Source organism: Elephas maximus, chromosome 6 (assembly GCF_024166365.1).
Source record: "Elephas maximus indicus isolate mEleMax1 chromosome 6, mEleMax1 primary haplotype, whole genome shotgun sequence".
Lineage (NCBI taxonomy): Eukaryota > Metazoa > Chordata > Mammalia > Proboscidea > Elephantidae > Elephas > Elephas maximus.
The window spans coordinates 50,045,831-50,066,000 of NC_064824.1; the positions used below are offsets into that span (position 1 = coordinate 50,045,831).

Genomic DNA, 20,170 nt, shown 5'->3' on the forward strand with positions numbered 1-20,170 from the left:
TTGATCCAGATTAACCTTCTCAGCATCCCTGGTAAACAGTAAGTAGCTGTATCAGTTCTACTGACAGGACCTTCCTGAGCTGAAAGGAGAAAGAGGGCTGTGTGACTCAGCATATGCTAGAAGTTAGGGACTGTGGACCACTGGAACCTTCCTTCTGAAGTACTATCTTTTTTTGTCATCTTACCTTAACCCCAGTACACACAATTAGTGTGATTCAAGTGTCCAGAAATTCCTGGTTGTACCAGGAATATCACGCACCAGCCTACTACAGTTTCTTAAATTCCTACTGTGTTGGCCGTTCTCTTAGGTTACGAGGAAAACTAAAAAACCACACCCTCTGAATTGAGTCAACTCTGACTCATAGTGACCCTATACGACAGAGTAGAACTGCCCCATAAGGTTTCCAAAGAGTGCCTGGTGGATTCCAACTGCTGACCTTTTGATTAGCAGCCATAGCTCTTAACCACTATGCCACCAGGGTTTTCAAGTTATGAGAAAAGTAGTGAGGAAATAAATTTCCATTTTTTCTTCATATTTAGTAAAAATTATAGTGAAGTTGTAGGATGCAAATTTCAATGGTATTTAATAAGACACTTTGACTAAGGAATTTGAATAAAGATTTGCCTTCTCACCAAAAATAAAGCAGACAAAATATATGAAACCACAGTTTTCCAGGCACTGGTCATCAGGCAACGAAATGTTATCCCTGAGAGATAAGAACCAAACGAGATGAGCCAGCCCTATGACTGCCCCAGCTTATTGAGAGAGTTTCTAGGCTGCATTACAGAAAGGAGGAACCCAGATGGAAGTTGGCAGACTTCCTGAATTGAAGAAATGGAGCTGAGAGTCCAGGAAGACAAAGGGCAGAGTATCAGAGAAAAAGAGAGTCACTCAGAGAGAACTTTCGAGCTCTGCAGAGTCTCTCTGCAGTATTCAGCAGAGTACTGATGAGCATCTGCGTATTAGTTAGAAAACCACCAGAGACCTGGAAAAGAACCACCAAAAAGATCAGAGGGAACAGAGTCTGGTGTGTACACAGGACTGGCAATATTACCTGTTCCCTCTGTTGTTAGGTGCCATAGAGTTGTGTCCGACTTACAGTTGTGTCCGACCTATGCACAACAGAACAAAACACTGCCCGGTCCTGCGCCATCCTCTAGCCAGACTAAAAAACTCACAATTCTTGGGGCATTAGGTGAAGTGTATACGAAGGTCCCCGTACTGGGAAATAATTAGCCCTAGACTGAGCACTGCTCTGGGAACCTGCCTAAGAAATTATAAAAGCAAGACCCAAAGGATGAATTTTTTTCAAATAACTGTATCCCAGAATACAGCTCAAGAATATACACAGGGGAAAAAAAAAAAATCCAGAACCCAATGAGGTAAAATTCATAATGTTGGGCATCCACCCAAAAGAAAAAAAACATAACAAAACAAAACCAGTTGCAGTCAAGTTGATTCCAACTCACAGTGACCCCATAGGACAGAGTAGAACTGCCTCATAGGGTTTCTAAGCAGTGGCTGGTGGATTTAACTGCTGACCTTTTTCGGTTAGCAGCCAAGCTCTTAACCACTAAACCACCAGGGCCCGAAAGAAAAGGAAGGATGTGTTCTTACAAAGACTCCTGCAGAAATATTATAGAAGCTTTATTCGTAAAAAGCCCAAACTGAAAACAGCCTAAATATTTATCAACAAGTAAATGAATATAAACAATTTGTAGCTAAAAAAACCCAAAAAACAAAACAAAAATAGGTAATTTGTAGCATACCCACACTGGGAGGAAAAGCCTGGTGATTTACTACTCAAAAATCAGCCAGTGAAAATTGTGGTTCACAATGGTTCTATCCCATTGCCATGAATCAGAGGTTGACTTGAGCAGCTAACAACAAGTATATCCTTACAGTGGAATACTAAAGGAAAAAAACCAAAAAGCAAAAAACGTATTGCCATCAAATCAGCCCTGACTCATGGTGACCCCATATGTCTTAGAGTAGACCTGTACTCCACAGGGTTTTCAATGGCTGCTTTTTTGGAAGCCAGGACTTTCTTCCAAGGCACCTCTGGGTGGACTCAAACATGCAACCTGTCAGTAAACGTCTGAGCACGTTAACCGTTTGCACCAACCAAGAACTCCAACAGTGGAAAACTACTCAGCAATTAAAATGGACTATTGATACATGCAACAACATGGATGAATATCAAGATAATCACACTGAGTAAACAAAGGTAGATTAAAAAAAGGAGTATATACTTGTGGTGGTTTTGCAATGTGTCAGCCTGGTTAGAATGAACTACATTTCCCAGAATTTCCTTTCCTGTACGTTTTTTTGTCTTGCGTGGGCCACAGAGAGGATCTTCTGGGATACTGGAGGGCAGAAGTAATGCAGCAGCCGCCATTTTGTAGCTCATGCGTGTGGTCACTGATGGCTGGTTCAGCTCCTGGCATAAGGCACCGGCTGGGCCTGCAATTGCTTTACTTGTTCTTGGATTCTCCTTTAGCTTCTCCAATGCCTGAACCAGGTGTGTGCATTTAGCTCTGTGACAAAGGGCCCTGGCTTCTGCAGAACACTCATACCACCGCGGGTCAAAAGCAGTAAGAACACACTCAAGTTTCTGCGTATCCTCATGTGCTCCGGCTTGTGTTTACAGGTTTCAGCTTGTTCTTGATCTCCCCCACTTTACATCTATCTTTTTCAACTGTCTGTGCCCCATGGGCTTCAAGCTCCAGCATCAGATGGGAAGACTTACAGAGACAGCTTGATCAGCTCCTACAATTGCATAAAGTAAATTGTTTTATCAATTGTCTATCTATCGATCTATCTAATCTATCTCGTAGTTGTCTGCTTCTTTGATTGAACCCTGACGGATACAGTAGTGTATGATTCTAGTTTCATAAAACTTTAGAAAAACCAAACCAGTCTATAGTGACAGAAGGCAGATTGGTGGTTGCCTGGAGATGAAGAGAGGGGAGGAAAAGCAGAGAGGAAGGATGGATCATTAGGAAACTTGAGAGTAATGGATATGTTCAATATTTTGAATGTGGTGATAGTTTTATGGGTGTATACATATGTTAAAATTTATTAAATTATAACTTTAAATATGCACAATTTATTATATGCCAAAAAATTTTTTTTTTCATTATACTGCCATAAAGTGAAAATAAAGAATTTCTTGATACAAGTGCATTTAGAATGCAAACTGGATTATCCATTACCATTTGATTAGAAAGATTAGGATAAAGGTTAAAGAATATTTATATATGGTTACCACAAAATTAGGACCCCTGGTGGTGCAATGGGTAAGCGCTCAGCTACTCTCCAAAAAGATTGAAGGTTAGAACTCATCCAGTGGCTCCACGGGAGAAAGAACTGGTGATCAGCTTCTGTAAAAATTGTTGTTAGGTGCTGTCCAGTTGGTTCCGACTCATAGCGACGCTATGCAAACAGAACCAAACACCGCCCTGTCCTGCGCCATCCTTACAATCGTTGTTATGCTTGGGATCATTGTTGTAGCCACTGTGTCAATCCACCTTGTTGAGGGTCTTCCTCTTTTCCCCTGGCCCTGTACCCTGCCAAGCATGATGTCCTTCTCCAGGGACTGATCGTTCCTGACAATATGTCCAAAGTATATAAGACGCAGTCTCGCCATCCTTGTCTCCAAGAAGCATTCTGGTTGTACTTCTTCTAAGACAGATTTGTTCGTTCTTTTGGCAGTCTGTGGTATATTCAATATTCTTCGCTAACACCACAATTCAAAGGCATCAATTCTTCTTCGGTCTTCCTTATTTAAGGTCCAGCTTTCACATGCATATGACACGATTGAAAATACGATGGCTTGGGTCAGGCGCACCTTAGTCTTCAGGGTGACATCTTTGCTCTTCAACACTTTGAAGAGGTGCTTTGCAGCAGATTTACCCAGTGCAATGCGTCTTTTGATTTCTCGACTGCTGCTTCCATGGCCGTTGATTGTGGATCCAAGCAAAATGAAATCCTTGACAACTTCAATCTTTTCTCCGTTTATCATGATGTTGCTCATTGGTCCAGTTGTGAAGATTTTGTTTTCTTTATGTTGAGGTGCAATCCATACTGAAGGCTGTGGTCTTTGATCTTCATTAGCAACTGCTTCAAGTCCTCTTCACTTTCAGCAAGCAAGGTTGTGTCATCTGCATAACTCAGGTTGTTAATGAGTCTTCCTCCAATCCTGATGCCCCGTTCTTCCTCATATAGTCCAGCTTCTTGTATTATTTGTTCAGCATACAGATTAAATAGGTATGGTGAAAGAATACAACCTGAACCCACACCTTTCCTGACTTTAAACCAATCAGTATCCCCTTGTTCTGTCCAAACAACTGCCTCTTGATCTATGTAAAGGTTCCTCATGAGCACAATTAAGCGTTCTGGAATTCCCATTCTTCGCAGTGTTATCCATAGTTTGTTATGATCCACACAGTCGAATGCCTTTGCATAGTCAATAAAACACAGGGAAACATCCTTCTGGTATTCTCTGCTTTCAGCCAGGATCCATCTGACATCAGCAATGATATCCCTGGTTCCATGTCCTCTTCTGAAACCAGCCTGAATTTCTGGCAGTTCCCTGTCGATATACTGCTGTAGCCATTTTTGAATGATCTTCAGCAAAATTTTGCTTGTGTGTGATATTAATGATATTGTTCTATAATTTCCACATTCAGTTGGATCACCTTTCTTGAGAGTAGGCGTAAATATGGTTCTTTTCCAGTCAGTTGGCCAGGAAGCTGTCTTACATATTTCTTAGCATAGACGAGTGAGCACCTCCAGCATTGAATCTGTTTGTTGAAACATCTCAATAGGTATCCCATCAATTCCTGGAGCCTTGTTTTTTGCCAATGCCTTCAGAGCAGCTTGGACTTCTTCCTTCAGTACCAGCAGTTCCTGATCATATGCCACCTCTTGAAATGGTTGAATATCAACTAATTCTTTTTGGTATAATGACTCTGTGTATGCCTTCCATCTTCTTTTGATGCTTCCTGCATCGTTTAATATTTTCCCCATGGAATCCTTCACTATTGCAACTCGAGGCTTGAATTTTTTCTTCGGTTCTTTCAGCTTGAGAAACGCCGAGCGTGTTCTTCCCTTTTGGTTTTCCATCTTCAGCTCTTTGCACATGTCATTATAATACTTTACTTTGTCTCCTCAAGAGGCCCTTTGAAATCTTCTGTTCAGTTCTTTTACTTCATCAATTCTTCCTTTTGCTTTAGCTGCTTGACGCTTAAGAGCAAGTTTCAGAATCTCCTCTGACATCCATCTTGGTCTTTTCTTTCTTTGTTGTCTTTTCAGTGACCTCTTGCTTTCTTCACGGATGATGTCCTTGATGTCATTCCACAACTTGTCTGGTCTTTGGTCACTAGTGTTCAATGTGTCCAATCTATTCTTCAGATGGTCTCTAAATTCAGGTGGGATGGATATACTCAAGGTCATATTTTGGCTCTCGTGGACTTGCTCTTATTTTCTTCAGTTTCGGCTTGAACTTGCATATGAGCATTTGATGGTCTGTTCCACAGTCGGCCCCTGGCCTTGTTCTGACTGATGATATTGAGCTTTTCCACAGTCTCTTTCCACAGATGTAGTCAATTTGATTTCTGTGTGTTCCATCTGGCGAGGTCCATGTGTATAGTCACCGTTTATGTTGGTGAAAGAAGGTATTTGCAATGAAGAAGTCGTTGGTCTCGCAAAATTCTATCATTCAATCTCCGGCATTGTTTCTATCACCAAGGCCATATTTTCCAACGACTGATCCTTCTTCTTTGTTTCCAACTTTCACATTCCAATCTCCAGTAATTATCAATGCATCTTAATTGCATGTTCGAGCAATTTCAGGCTGCAGCAGCTGATAAAAATCTTCTATTTCTTCATCTTTGGCCCTAGTGGTTGGTTGGTGCATAAATTTGAATAATAGTTGTATTAACTGGTCTTCCTTGTAGGCGTATGGATATTTTCCTGTCACTGACAGCATTGTACTTCAGGATAGATCTTGAAACGTTCTTTTTGACAATGAATGCAACACCATTCCTCTTCGAGTTGTCATTCCCAGCATGGTAGACTATATGATTCTCTGATTCAAAATGGCCAATACCAGTCCATTTCAGCTCACTAATGCCTAGGATATCGATGTTCATGTGTTCCATTTCATTTTTGACGATTTCCAATTTTCTTAGATTCATACTTCATACATTCCAGGTTCTGATTATTAATGGATTTTTGCAGCTATTTCTTCTCATTTTGAGTCGTGCCACATCAGCAAATAAGGGTCTTGAAAGCTTTACTCCATCCACGTCATTAAGGTTGACTCTACTTTAAGGAGGCAGCTTTTGAGTGCCTTCCAGCCTGGGGGGCTCATGTTCCAGCACTATATCAGACAATGTTCCACTGCTATTCATAAGGTTTTCACTGGCTAATGCTTTTCAGAAGTAGACTGCCGGGTCCTTCTTCCTAGTCTGTCTTAGCCTGGAAGCTGAGCTGAAACCTGTCCTCCTTGGGTGACCCTGCTGGTATCTGAATACGGGTGGCATAGCTTCTAGCATCACAGGAACACACAAGCCCCCACAGTATGACAAACTGACAGACACATGGGGGCATGGTGACCTTATGTAAATAGAATGAAATGTTGCCCAATCTTTCGTCTTCCTCACATGTTCAAAACCATTGTTGCAGACATTGTGCCAGTCTTATCTAGGGTCTCCCTCACCCTCACTGGCCCTCTACTTCACAAAACTTGATGTACTTGTCCAGGGATTGATCCCGGTCGCTACGAGTCGGAATCGAAACCACGGCACTGGGTTTGGTTTTTGGTTTTTTGGATGGTGTAGCCAAAGCAAGAAGGTTGGCCAATGCTCTGTTGTGATCCATAGGGTTTTTGCTGATTGATTTTCAGAAGCATATTGCCAGGCTTCTTCTTTTTACCTAGCCTCTCTTGGTCTGAAAGCTCTGCTGAAACCTGTCCACCAAGAGTGACCCTGCTAATATTTGAAATACTGATAATATAGCTTCCAGGATCACAGCCATATGGAAGCCAATATAGAATGGCAAACTGACAGATGGATGGTGGTATTATGTGCTAGGCACTGTCTAGGCAATTGTTTTACATGTATTAAGTCATTTATTTCTAGTAGCAACCCTATATGTTAAGCAATTATTCCCATTTTTCAGATGAGGAGAAAGAAATGTAGACTAAGCTCAAGGTCACACAGTCCGTAAATGGAGAAACTGGGATTTGAACTTAGGCAGTGACTTCCAAAACCTGTGCTTTTGATCATTACTGCTGGTGCATGTAACTTTGTTAACCTGAAGTATAAAACTTCAACAGTCGCTGAACATGGTGAATCTGAGCTCATATAAACACAGTGAAATGGTGTGGATTCTGCCAGTGGTGGTACTAATAGGTCTAGACACGGAGCACATTTCTCACCTCCAGTGGGGACTTATGGCTGTTTTCTTTTTCTAGAACTATATCCTCTGTTTTCCTGGGGAGCCTCTCTAGGTGGATCAGCTTAAGATCTCTGGCAACAGACGGCTGACTCAACATGGCAGCATTTTGTCTGATCCACCTTCCTCCTTGATTCACTGCCTTCTTTTAAAAGTTTGAGAGCGGTATCCTTGGGATTCCACCTGGGTTGCTACATTCTGCTCTGTCCCTTTCCTAGTAAACAGAGGAGATTTCTGTACTATCTCCCTATGCAGGGGCTCCACACTGTCAGACTGAGATCCTCTGAGCCTGGTGAACACTGTCCAGCAATGTGCCCTTGCTACAAACGAAGACTCTAGGACATCTTTGAGGACCAGACTTGGGCAGTTTGCTTTGGCTCACAAACAGCAACCTGGAGGTAAGGTTTGTTCAGGAGAGTAGACCTTTCCCCAGTCTGAATATTGTGTCAAACTCTCTCTGTTTTAGCGCCTGGTCACATATATCTATGACCCCAGCCCCACCAACCAATGGGAGAGAATATTATTGGATAGATGGTCTTCCCTCTCTGTCTCCTCCTTTTTGAGAACATGCAGACTTGGAAATTAAACACATTTACTTATAGTGTTAGGCTAGATCATCACCCCTGCCCTGCTCTTGTATTCTAATCTTTCCCTGGCAAAATCAGCAGACTTTTTAAAATAATTTTTATTGTGCTTTAAGTGAAAGTTTACAAATCCAGTCAGTCTCTCACACAAAAACCCATACACACCTTGCTACACACTCCCAATTACTCTCCCCCTAATAAGACAGCCCACTCTCTCCCTCCACTCTCTGTTTTTGTGTCCATTTCGCCAGCTTCTAACCCCCTCCACCCTCTCATCTCCCCTCCAGGCAGGAGATGCCAACATAGTCTCAAGTGTCCACCTGATCCAAGAAGCTCACTCCTCACCTGCATCCCTCTCTAACCCATTGTCCAGCCCAACCCATGTCTGAAGAGTTGACTTTGGGAATGGTTCCTGTCCTGGACCAACAGAAGGTCTGGGGGCCATGACCACCAGGGTCCTTCTACTCTCAGTCAGACCATTAAGTCTAGTCTTACAAGAATTTGGGGTCTGCATCCCACTGTTCTCCTGCTCCCTCAGGGGTTCTCTGTTGTGTTCCCTGTCAGGGCTGTCATCGTTTGTAGCCAGGCACTATCTAGTTCTTCTGGTCTCAGAATGATGTCTCTGGTTCATGTGGCCCTTTCTGTCTCTTGGGCTCGTAATTGCCTTGTATCCTTGGTGTTCTTCATTCTCCTTTGATCCAGGTGGGTTGAGACCAATTGATGCATCTTGGATGGCTGCTTGCTAGCGTTTAAGACCCCAGACGCCACTCTCCAAAGTGGGATGCAGAATGTTTTCTTAATAGATTTTATTAAGCCAATTGACTTAGATGTCCCCTGAACCCATGGTCCCCAGACTCCTGCCCCTGCTACACTGGCCTTCGAAGCATTCAGTTTATTCAGGAAACTTCTTTGCTTTTGGTTTAGTCCAATTGTGCTGACCTCCCCTGTATTGTGTGTTGTCTTTCCCTTCACCTAAAGTAGTTCTTATCTACTAATTAGCAAATGCCACTCTCCCACCCTCCCTCCCTCCCCCATCTTTTAACCACAAAATAATGTTTTCTTCTCAGTTTAAACTATTTCTCAAGTTCTTATAATAGTGGTCTTATACAATATTTGTCCATTGCAACTGACTAATTTCACTCAGCACAATGTCTTCCAGGTTCCTCCATGTTATGAAATGTTTCACAGATTCCTCACTGTTCTTTATCGATGCTTAGTATTCCATTGTGTGAATATACCATAATTTATTTATCCACTCATCCGTTGATGGGCACCTTGGTTGCTTCCATCTTTTTGCTATTGTAAACAGTGCTGCAATAAACATGCGTGTGCATGTTTTGTTTGTGTAAAGGCTCTTATTTCTCTAGGATATATTCCAAGGAGTGGAATTGCTGGATTGTATGGTAGTTCTTTTTCTAGCTTTTTAAGGAAGTGCCAAATCGATTTCCAAAGTGGTTGTACCATTTAACATTCCCACCAGCAGTGTATAAGTGTTCCAATCTCTCCACAGCCTCTCCAACATTTATTATTTTGTGTTTTTTGGATTAATGCCAGCCCTGTTGGAGTGAGATGAAATCTCATTGTAGTTTTGATCTGCATTTCTCTAATGGGTAATGATCGTGAAAATTTCCTCATGTATTTGTTAGCTACCTGAATGTCTTCTTTAGGGAAGTATCTGTTTATAACTTTTGCCCATTTTTTAATTGGGTTATTTGTCTTTTTGCAGTATCATGTAGATTTTAGAGATCAGGCGCTGATCAGAAATGTCATAGCTAAAACCTTTTTCCCAGTCTGTAGGTAGTCTTTTTACTCTTTTGATGAAGTCTTTGGATGAGCATAGGTGTTTGATTTTTAGGAGCTCCCAGTTATCTAGTTTTTCTCCTACATTCTTTATAATGTTTTGTATACTGTTTATGCGATGCATTAGGGCTCCTAACGTTGTCCCTGTTTTTTCTTCTGTGATCTTTAACGTTTTAGATTTTATATTTAGGTCTTTGATCCATTTTGAGTTAGTTTTTGTGCATGGAGTGATGTATGGGTGTTGTTTCATTTTTTTGCAGATGGATATCCAGTTATGCCAGCACCATTTGTTAAAGACTGTCTTTCCTCCATTTAACTGTTTTGGGGCCTTTGTCAAATATCAACTGCTCATATGTGGGTGGATTTACATCTGGATTCTCAGCTGTGTTCCATTGGTCCATGTATCTGTTGTTGTACCAGTACCAGGCTGTTTTGACTACTGCGGTGGTATAATAGGTTCTAAAATCAGGTAAAAGATCAGGTTCTAAAATCCCACTTTGTTTTTCTTTTTTCAGTAATGCCTTATTTATCCGGGGCCTCTTTCCCTTCCATATGAAATTGGTGATTTGTTTCTCCATCTTCTTAAAGAATGTTGTTGGGATTTGGATTGGAATTGCATTAAATGTATAGATTGCTTTTGGTAGAACAGACATTTTTATAATCTTAAGTCTTCCTATCCACGACCAAGGTATGTTCTTCCACTTGCATAAGTCTCTTTTGGTTTCTTGCAGAAGTGTACTGCAGTTTTCTTTGTATAAGTCTTTTACATCTCTGGTAAGATTCATTCCTAAGCATTTTATCTTCTTGGGGGCTACTGTAAATGGCATTGATTTGGTGATTTCCTCTTCGATGTTCTTTTTGTTGGTGTAGAGGAATCCAACTGATTTTGGTATGTTTATCTTGTATCCTGATACTCTGCTGAACTCTTCTATTAGTTTCAGTTGTTTTCTTGAGGATTTCTTAGGGTTTTCTGTGTATAAGATCATGTCATCTGCAAATAGAGATACTTTGAGTTCTTCCTTGCCAGTCTGGATGCCCTTTATTTCTTTACCTAGCTTAATTGCTCTGGCTAGGACTTTCAGCACAATGTTGAATAAGAGTGGTGATAAAGGGCATCCTTGTCTGGTTCCCGATCTCAAAGGGAATGTTTTCAGGCTCTCTCCATTTAGGGTGATGTTGGCTGTTGGCTTTGTAAAAATGCCCTTTATTCTGTTGAGAAATTTTCTTTCTATTCCTATTTTGCTGAGAGTTTTTATCATGAATGAGTGTTGAATTTTGTCAAATGCCTTTTCTGTATCAATTGATAAAATCGTGTGATTCTTGTCTTTTGTTTTATTTATGTGGTGGATTACATTAATTGTTTTTCTAATGTTGAACCATCCCTGCAGACCTGGTATGAATCCCACTTGGTCATGGTGAATTATTTTTTTGATATGTTGTTGAATTCTATTGGCGAGAATTTTGTTGAGGATTTTTGCATCTACATTTAAGAGGGATATAGGTCTATAATTTTCTTTTCTTGTGGTGTCTTCACCTGGTTTTGGTATCAGGGAAATTGTAGCTTCATAGAATGAGTTTGGCAGTATTCCATCCTTTTCTATGGTCTGAAATATCTTTAGTAGTAGTGGTGTTCTCTGAAAGTTTGGTAGAACTCAGCAGTGAAGCCGTCCGGACCAGGGCTTTTTTTTTTTTTTTTGCGAATTTTTTGATTACCTTTTCAATCTCTTCTTTTGTTATGGGTCTATTTAGTTGTTCTACCTGTTTGTGTTAGTTTAGGTAGGTAGTGTTTTTCTAGGAATTCATCCATCTCTTCTAGGTTTTCAAATTTGTTTGAGTATAGTTTTTCATAGTAATCTGATATGATTCTTTTAATTTCAGTTGCATCTGTTGTAATATCCCCAATCTCATTTCTTATTTGGGTTATTTGCTTCCTCTCCTGTTTTTCTTTTGTCAGTTTGGCCAATGGTTTATCAATTTTGTTGATTTTTTTCAAAAAACCAGCTTTTGGTCTTGTTAATTCTTTCAATTGTTTTTCTGTTTTCTATTTCATTTAGTTCAACTGTAATTTTTATTATTTTTTGTCTTCTGGTGCCTATGGGTTTCTTTTGTTGCTCTCTTTCTATTTGTTCAAGTTGTACGGATAATTCTTTGATTTTGGCCCTTTCTTCTTTTTGGATGTGTGCATTTATTGATATAAATTAGCCTCTAAGCACCACTTTTGCTGTGTCCCAAAGGTTCTGATAGGAAGTGTTTTCATTCTCACTGGAGTCTATGAATTTCTTTATTCCATCCTTAGTGTCTTCTATAATCCAGTCTTTTTTGAGCAGGGTATTGCTCAGTGTCCAAGTGTTTGATTTCTTTTCCTGTTATAGATTTCCACTTTTATGGCCTTATGGTCAGAGAAGATGCTTTGTAATATTTCAGTGTTTTGGATTCTGCTAAGACTTGCTTTATGACCTAATATGTGGTCTATTCTAGAGAATATTCCATGTGCACTAGAAAAGAAAGTATATTTGTTTGCTGTTGGGTAGAGTTCTCTGTATATGTCTATGAGGTCAAGTTGGTTGATTGTGGCATTTAGATCTTCTGTGCCTTTATTGAGCTTCTTTCTGAATGTCCAATCCTTCACCGAAAGTGGTGTGTTGAAGTCTTCTGCTATTATTGTGGAGCTGCCTATCTCACTTTTCAATGCTGATAGAGTTTGTTACATGTATCTTGCAGCCCTGTCATTGGGTGCATAAATATTTAGTATGGTTATATCTTCTTGGTGTATTGTCCCTTTAATCATTATGTAGTGTCCTTCCTTATCCTTTATGACGGACTTAACCTTAAAGCCTGTTTTGTCAGAAATTAGTATTGTCACTCCTGGTCTTTTTTGATTGTTGTTTGCTTGATATATTTTTTTCCATCCTTTGAGTTTTAGTTTGTTTGTGTCTCTAAGTCTAAAGTGTGTCTCTTGTAGGCAGCATATAGATGGATCTTGTTTTTTAATCCATCTGCCACTCTCTGTCTCTTTTTTGGTGCATTTAGTCCATTTATATTCAGGGTAATTATGAATAGGTATGAATTTAGTACTATCATTTTGATGTTTTTTTTTTGTATGTGTTGACAGTTTCTTTTTCCCACTTGATTTTATGTGCTGAATAGATTTTCTTTATATATTGTCCTTTCCTTATATTTGTTGTTGTTGATTTTGTATCTGCTGAATCTGTATTTTTCCCTTGTATTTCATTTTGATGAGTAGGGTAGTTTGTCTCCTTTGTGGTTACCTTATTATTTACCCCTATTTTTCTAAATTTAAAACTAACACTTATTTCTTTGTATCGCCATATCTTCCTCTCCATATGGAAGGTGTATGACTACATTTCTCTGTCCCTTTTTATTATTTTAATGTTGTCTTTTTTTATATAATAACATCGCCATTACCCTGTGTTGGGCTTTTGTTTTTTTTATCTTTCTTTGTTTTTTTTGGATTTCCCTGTTTGGGTTGACTTCTGTTTGCTCTGCCCAGTATTCTAGTCTTGGGTTGATACCTGATATTATTGATTTTCTAACCAAAGAACTCCCTTTAGTATTTCCTGTAGTTTTGGTTTGGTTTTTATGAGTTCCCTCAACTTGTGTTTATCTGGAAATGTCTTAATTTCACCTTCATATTTAAGAGACAATTTTCCTGGATATATGATTCTTGGCAGGCAATTTTTTTCCTTTAATTTTTAAAATATGTCATCCCATTGTCTTCTTGCCTGCATGGTTTCTGCTGAGTAGTCCAAGTTTATTCTTTTTGGCTTTCCTTTGTAGGTGACTTTTCTTTTATCCCTCGCTTTTTTTACTCTTATAATGCCTCTTTATCTTTGGTTTTGGCAAGCTTGATTATAATATGTTTTGGTGACTTTCTTTTAAGATCTACCTTATGTGGAGTTTGATGAGCATCTTGGGTAGATATTGTCTCATCTTTCACAATATCTGGGAAGTTTTCTGCCAACAAATCCTCAACAATTTTCTCTGTGTTTTCTGTTTTCCCTCCCTGTTCTGGTACTCCAATCCCTTGTAGGTTATTTCTCTTGATAGAGTCCCACATGATTCTTAAGTTTTCTTCATTTTTTAAAAATTCTTTTATCTGATTTTTCTTCAAATATATTAGTGCCAAGTGATTTATCTTCGAGTTCAGAAATTCTAGCTTCTACTTGCTCAATTCTGCTCATCTGACTTTCTACTGAGTTATCTAATTCTGTAATTTTATTGTTAATCTTCTGAATTTCTGATTGCTGTCTGTCTATGGATTTTTCCATCTTATTAAACTTTTCATTGTGTTCCTGAAACAATTGCTTCATCTGTGTGTTCCTTGGCTTGTTCTGTGTATTGCCTCATTTCCTTCCTGATGTATTGAAGGGTTCTGTATATTAAACTTTTGTATTCTGCATCTGGTAGTTCCAGGAATGCACTTTCATCTAGAAGATCCCTGGATTCTTTGTTTTGAGAGCCTGTTGAGGTGATCATGGTCTGTTTCTTTATGTGACTTGATATTGACTGTTGTCTCTAAGCCATCTATAAGTTATTGTATTAGTTCATGTTTGCTTACTGCGTCATAGCTGCTTGCTTTGTTTTGTTTTGGTATACCCCTATGGGTGAGCTAGCTTGATTATTTCGCCTTTGGAGCTCTGGTGTCCTGTCCCCAGCTGGCTAGAGCTGTTATCAAGTATATCAGTCTAGGAGTCCATTCAGTTTTCTTGTATGAATTCCTCTCAGGTTTCCAGATAGCTGATCATCATTTGTGCGGTACAGGCTCTGTCCTACATTCTTAGAGGGGAGGGGTGATTGGTGTATATACCGGTATCTGATTGCAGCAGGGGGTTATGCTCTGAACAAGGCAAGGGACTGAGAAACCACCCCCAGTTGTCTCTGAGGAAAACGTGTCTCTGTTCCCTAGACCATGCTGTTTTGGGTGGGTTCTGCAGAGGGACCATGGGCACCCAAAGTATTTGGTTTTAAGGGCTGGGAGGTACCAGTTATCTTTGGACCCCTGTCGCGGGTGGCTGGGCAACCTGAGTGGAGCTACCAGTCCTTAGATCCCTGAGGTGGGTAGGTGAGGACCTTGTTTAATAGGCAAAGCAATGTCAAATGTCAAATACCCACCTCTCCACCGCACAGCTGAAATGGTTGGAGTTTGCCAACAAGGGCCTATTCTCCTGAAATAGGCCCACACAGGTCCTCGCAGAAGGGAAAGGTGCTCAAGGTCCACGGACGGTTTATACCTGGACAGGAGCAGCTTCTGTCCTGAGCTCCCCCAGTTAATGGAGCTACCAAATTATCTTTTCCCCCAAGTTGCAAATTTTTCCTTCCCCAAGGGCTGTAGGATGGCTCTAGGTGCTCACGAGGGTCTATCTTAGGTCCAGGGATTCAGCCACCGAAGCCGGCTTGGGGGTGGGGGGATACAGTAAAATATTCACAAGTACTTAGCTTTTGCCGAGAGAGCCGTTCTCCTCAGGTTCCAGAGGTGTGAGTGGGCTGTGCGTCTGGCTGCTTCTCCCTGAGGAAACTGTGACCATACGCTAGTACCAGCCTGCCGCCGCAGTTGCTCCGGGAATGGTGCCTGAGGGCTCCCTGTGATTAAGATCCGGTAACTCCTCTGTACTTCTGAACAGCCTCTCCTTTCTCCTGCCCCTCAATTCGTTGTCTAAGCTTGCCCTCATTGCTCAGGGCCCCCAGCTTGTCACAAATATAGTCCTTTCACTTGTTTTCTCGGGTCTTTGTAAAGAGGGCTCGCCGAAAGTGTCTGTCTCTTCCACCGTCTTTGCTCTGCCTCCAGTGTGATTAGACTTTGGCAAGAAATACCCACAGTCATATTACTCAGGTTGGCAGTTTTACTTTTTAAGCCTCAGAGATCTGCCCCTGCCAGAATTGAGGAGGGGGGGCACTTTAGCCTTCTATTAAAAATGGAAATGTCTAGCTTGTGCCTGTTCCACCATTGCACTTGGGAAGCAGATAGCTTGTATTCTAGATTTCATAGAAAAAGAGGAATTTTTGGATTTTGAACTTGGAGTTGAATTAAGACTTTTGCTATGATATGAGGGGGTGATGTGCTTTACATGTGGCAAGGACATGAATTTTGGGGGGCCACGGGGTGGAATGTCATGGATTGAATTTTGTCCCCCCCAAAATATCTGTCATCTTGGCTAGGCCATGATTCCCAATATTGTGTGATTGTCCACCATTTTGTCATTTGATATGATTTTCTTATGTGTTGTAAATCCTATCTCTATGATGTTAACGAGGTGGGATTAGTGACAGTTGTGTTAATGAAGCAGGGCTCAATCTACAAGATTAGGCTGTTTTAAGCCAACCTCTTTTGAGATATAAAAGACAGAGACAAGCAGAGAGGCAGGGGGCTCTCATACCACCAAGAAACAAGAGCCAGGAGAATAGTATGTCTTTTGGACCTGGGGACCCTGTGCTGAAAAGCTCCTAGTCCAGGGGAAGATTGATGGCAAGGACCTTCCCCCAGAGTTGACAGAGAGAGAAAGCTTTCCCTGGAGCTGGCACCCTGAATTTGGACGTCTAGCCTCCTGGACTATGAGAGAATGAATTTTTCTTTGTTAAAGCCATCCACTTGTGTTTCGGGTATAGCAGCACTAGATAACTAAGACACAACATGTCTGTCTTATTGAAACATTTAGAAAGTTAACATGACTTCCTACTCAAAGTGTCTGTGCTTTTTCTAAAACTGCATTTTGATTCAATAGCTATGTCTTCCTTGCCTCTTGTAGTGTGGCTCTTTGGAAGTTTTTATTTATCTTGGCATTACTGTGGACTCCTTGAGTTCTTTGTCTTCTTGCCTCACAAATATTCCAATCTGCCCATCTCATAGCTTCTGGAATGTAAGAGCCATTTATCTTAGGATGTCATGACTTATCCTTCTTGGATTGGGGTACTCTTCCTTCTCAGTTACTTCCCGAGAAAGACAAGTCACATTATCCTCCTTGAAAGAGTCATCTGCTGGTGCTGCTGGCTGTATGTCACAGGACAGCCACGGGGGCTGGCAGAGCCGCCATTCAGGTTGCGACTGAACCTGGCAGAAATCTATACTGAGTGCGTATTATATTTATTCAACGGTTAATCAGTGATTTAATTCTCAGTCCAGTGTAGGTACCTAGGTATGCGAAATGTGCAAATACAATGGAACTCCCTTGTGCCTAAGGCAATATTAATGGATGAGATTCACTGGAAAGGCAAGGATTAGTTACTGTAATTATCATCAATTCTCTGTTGTTCATTTGGAGAGCCCTGAAGTCAGGCTCTCAGCTGCACTGGTTATAAAGTCATGAGGGTGCCTCTGGGGTTTATAACCTGGAGATGGGCATCGTGAATGAAAACCATTTTCACATCCAATGTGACAGCTGAGAAGGAAGATAAAAAGCAGTAGGGCAAGGATCCCTTATTTCACTGCGGCTGTAGGAAAACTGACTTGAATCCTCGCATGGCACTATCGTTAGGGAATGCTCAGACCTCATCTCTGGAGCCTGCTACATGGAGTGATCCTTAGGCCCTGTCTGCATAGATCTGCAGTGGTGTGTAGATACTCTGAGAGGTTCAAACTGCTTCTGGGCTGGCTGTTAACAACATGGGATTCTTGGGTACTTGGCTTATGTTGCAGGTTGGTTCTCTGGAAGCAGATGCTCAGATGGAATTTGGTATGCAGGATATTTATTCAGGATTGACACCTGTGGAAAGGAGACTGCTAACTGAAAGGTCAGTGGTTCGAAACCACCAACAGCTCTGCAGGAGAAAGATGTGGCAGTCTGCTTCTGTAGAGACTTACAACCTAGGGGGTTGCTATGACTTGGAATCGACTCTGTGGCAGTGGGTAAGTACCAGCCAACACCACAGGGAGCTCTGGAGCACATTCAGCCATCAGGGTTGCCCATGTTAGGCTGAAATTACAGGGCCTTTGTTTCCTGTCTCAACAAGTCACTGGACGTGGGCTGTCCTGAACGGGCATGCCCAGGAGTAAGGCAGTTCTCTGCAGCTGAGGCAACATGCTCTCCCTTGAAGGCGACCAGGGTAGCACATCTTCACAGCTTACATAGCTAGTAAGTGACAGAGTTTGGGTTCAATAGATTCTAAATGTATTAATATTCATTAATTCAATTCACAAATATTTATTGAGGATTTTTTTAGTACCAGATACAATTTTAGGTACTGAGGATTGCATTCCTTTGCAAGTTTTTGTGCATAGTACACACCTAGCACAAACCTTGCACAGAATGCAGTATTTTCCAACTTTACTCATTTGTGTACCACAGTGATATTTTTGGAGCCTGGTGGCACAATGGTTAAGCACTTAGCTGCTAACTGAAAAATTGGTGGTTTGGACCCACCAGCTGCTCCGAGGGAGAAAAATGTGGCAATCTGCTTCCATAAAGATTACAGCCTTGGAACCACTATGAGGCAGTTGTACTCTGCTCTATACGGTTGCTATGAGTCAGAGTCAACAGCAATGGGTTTTTTGGATGATACTTTTTGTAATATTCATGCACCATCAGTACTTTTACTAATTAAATTTTTATTTAATAAAATTTTGTTTTCATATTTAAAGTCAGCAGTTCGAGCCCCATAGGGTTTCCAAGGAGCAGCTCATGGGTTCAAACTGCTGACCTTTTTTGGTTTGCAGCCTGAGTTCTTAAACACGTCACCAATTACTTATATGTAATTGCAGAAGCAGTCGCACACATGCACACCCTCTCACAACTATTAAAATAAAAATGTTTTCCATGTGATATGTGGAATAATTTTATGCTCTATCAATGGCGTATCAAGGATGATGTGCCTCATACACTGGGGAAAGCTGAATTGTAGGTACTTGATAAATATTTGGTGATTACAGCTTTCAAAATAATTGAAACTATCAGGCCTTGAGATAACCAATAACACCAAAATCCTGGTTTCCATTGATATTTTATATTTCTGCCTTAATACTTCCTTATCTCCAGGGAGGACTAACATGCCATGCCATATTATTAATTCATTTCTTGGTAAGAATGCTTCTAAGAAGATTTGTTTTAATTGATTGATCTTAGTTCCCCTAAGATCATGGGAGCAGGGTAGGGGGGGTTGATGCAAATGGGATGGGTTAATGCTTTGAGCAGTCAGGGAGATTGCTTCTGGGCAGTGGGTGTTGGGTGTGAGAGAGAAAGGTGTGACAGTGAAGACGGATGAATGACAAAGACAAAGCTTGCACAGTTTTCAGGAACATAGTTCCACATTCCTTGGGACATATTGTTTTGAAGATAAGGACAAGGTTTCCCTGAGAACCATTTCCATTTTTTAATCATTACCTTAATGAGGCCAGTAAGGAAAGAATGGGTCTGCCTGTCACTGGGGCCCCATTCTGGGTTTTCAGAAATAGTCTAAAGATGGCAAATGCTTTCCCAGAGAGAAATATTGTTTGGAAGTACATTTTGATAGGCTTGGAGAAAGCACCACTTTTTCATTTCCATTCTGCCTGATTTTCACAAACATGCCTTTTGTGTATGTACATATGAAGTGTTTATCCATTTAGTTTAATGCCATTTTGTTTTTATCTTCCCCAGTTGACTGTGAAGACCCTTGAAGGTAGGTAGAATTACTTTTATACAAGCTTGTGCTACCACCTATTACTGCGGAGTTTGCCAAATAGCAGATGTTCAACAAATGTCAATTACATAAATTAGCAAACAAATCTTCAAGGGCCCTTGTACATTTACCCAAAATATCATGATTGTAGTTCTTGAGCTTGGTAAAAGCATGCCCAGCAATGTCTGTGCTCTTTGCCCCAGAATCTCACAAGCAAATGCATCACTGTCAAATGCTTGATGATCAGGTGCAAAGAGGGAGTCCAGAAGGATCATCTGTCTGACTCTCTGGCACCAAAGCTCATGATTTAGCATTACGCTTCATAGACATTTGGCCTAAATGAAACACATTCTGTGCTCCCTGCCTAATGCATAACCCCGCTCTTCAATTGTGCAGGTTTGCTTTTGTAAAGACAAGAAATGAGGTATTTGATGGAGAATTTCAGGGAAGACTGCCAATACCCTCCGTCGGATAGCTTGCCATTTCGTCTATCTCATTTTTGCATTCATGAACAGAAAGGACACCCCCACACTTCTTTAAAAGTATGATAGATATTCTCTAGGTATTCATATTTCTGATGCTTGAAGGTTGTCACATTAACTGTGTTTTAGTAACCTGAATGTATGTATTTTCCTAAGAATATGAAATGGATTTGATTTAATGGATAATTTTTCAATGGTTTATGTATTCCCAAGGAGCCCTGGTGGCACAGTGGT

At 40.8% G+C, this 20,170-nt stretch overlaps 1 pseudogene; it reads right to left on the reverse strand.

Annotated features, from left to right (window-relative positions):
• LOC126078260 (E3 ubiquitin-protein ligase RNF220-like) overlaps positions 1-19,768 on the reverse strand; it is a 35,994-nt pseudogene extending 16,226 nt beyond the window's left edge.
• Positions 19,769-20,170: the final 402 nt, after the last annotated feature.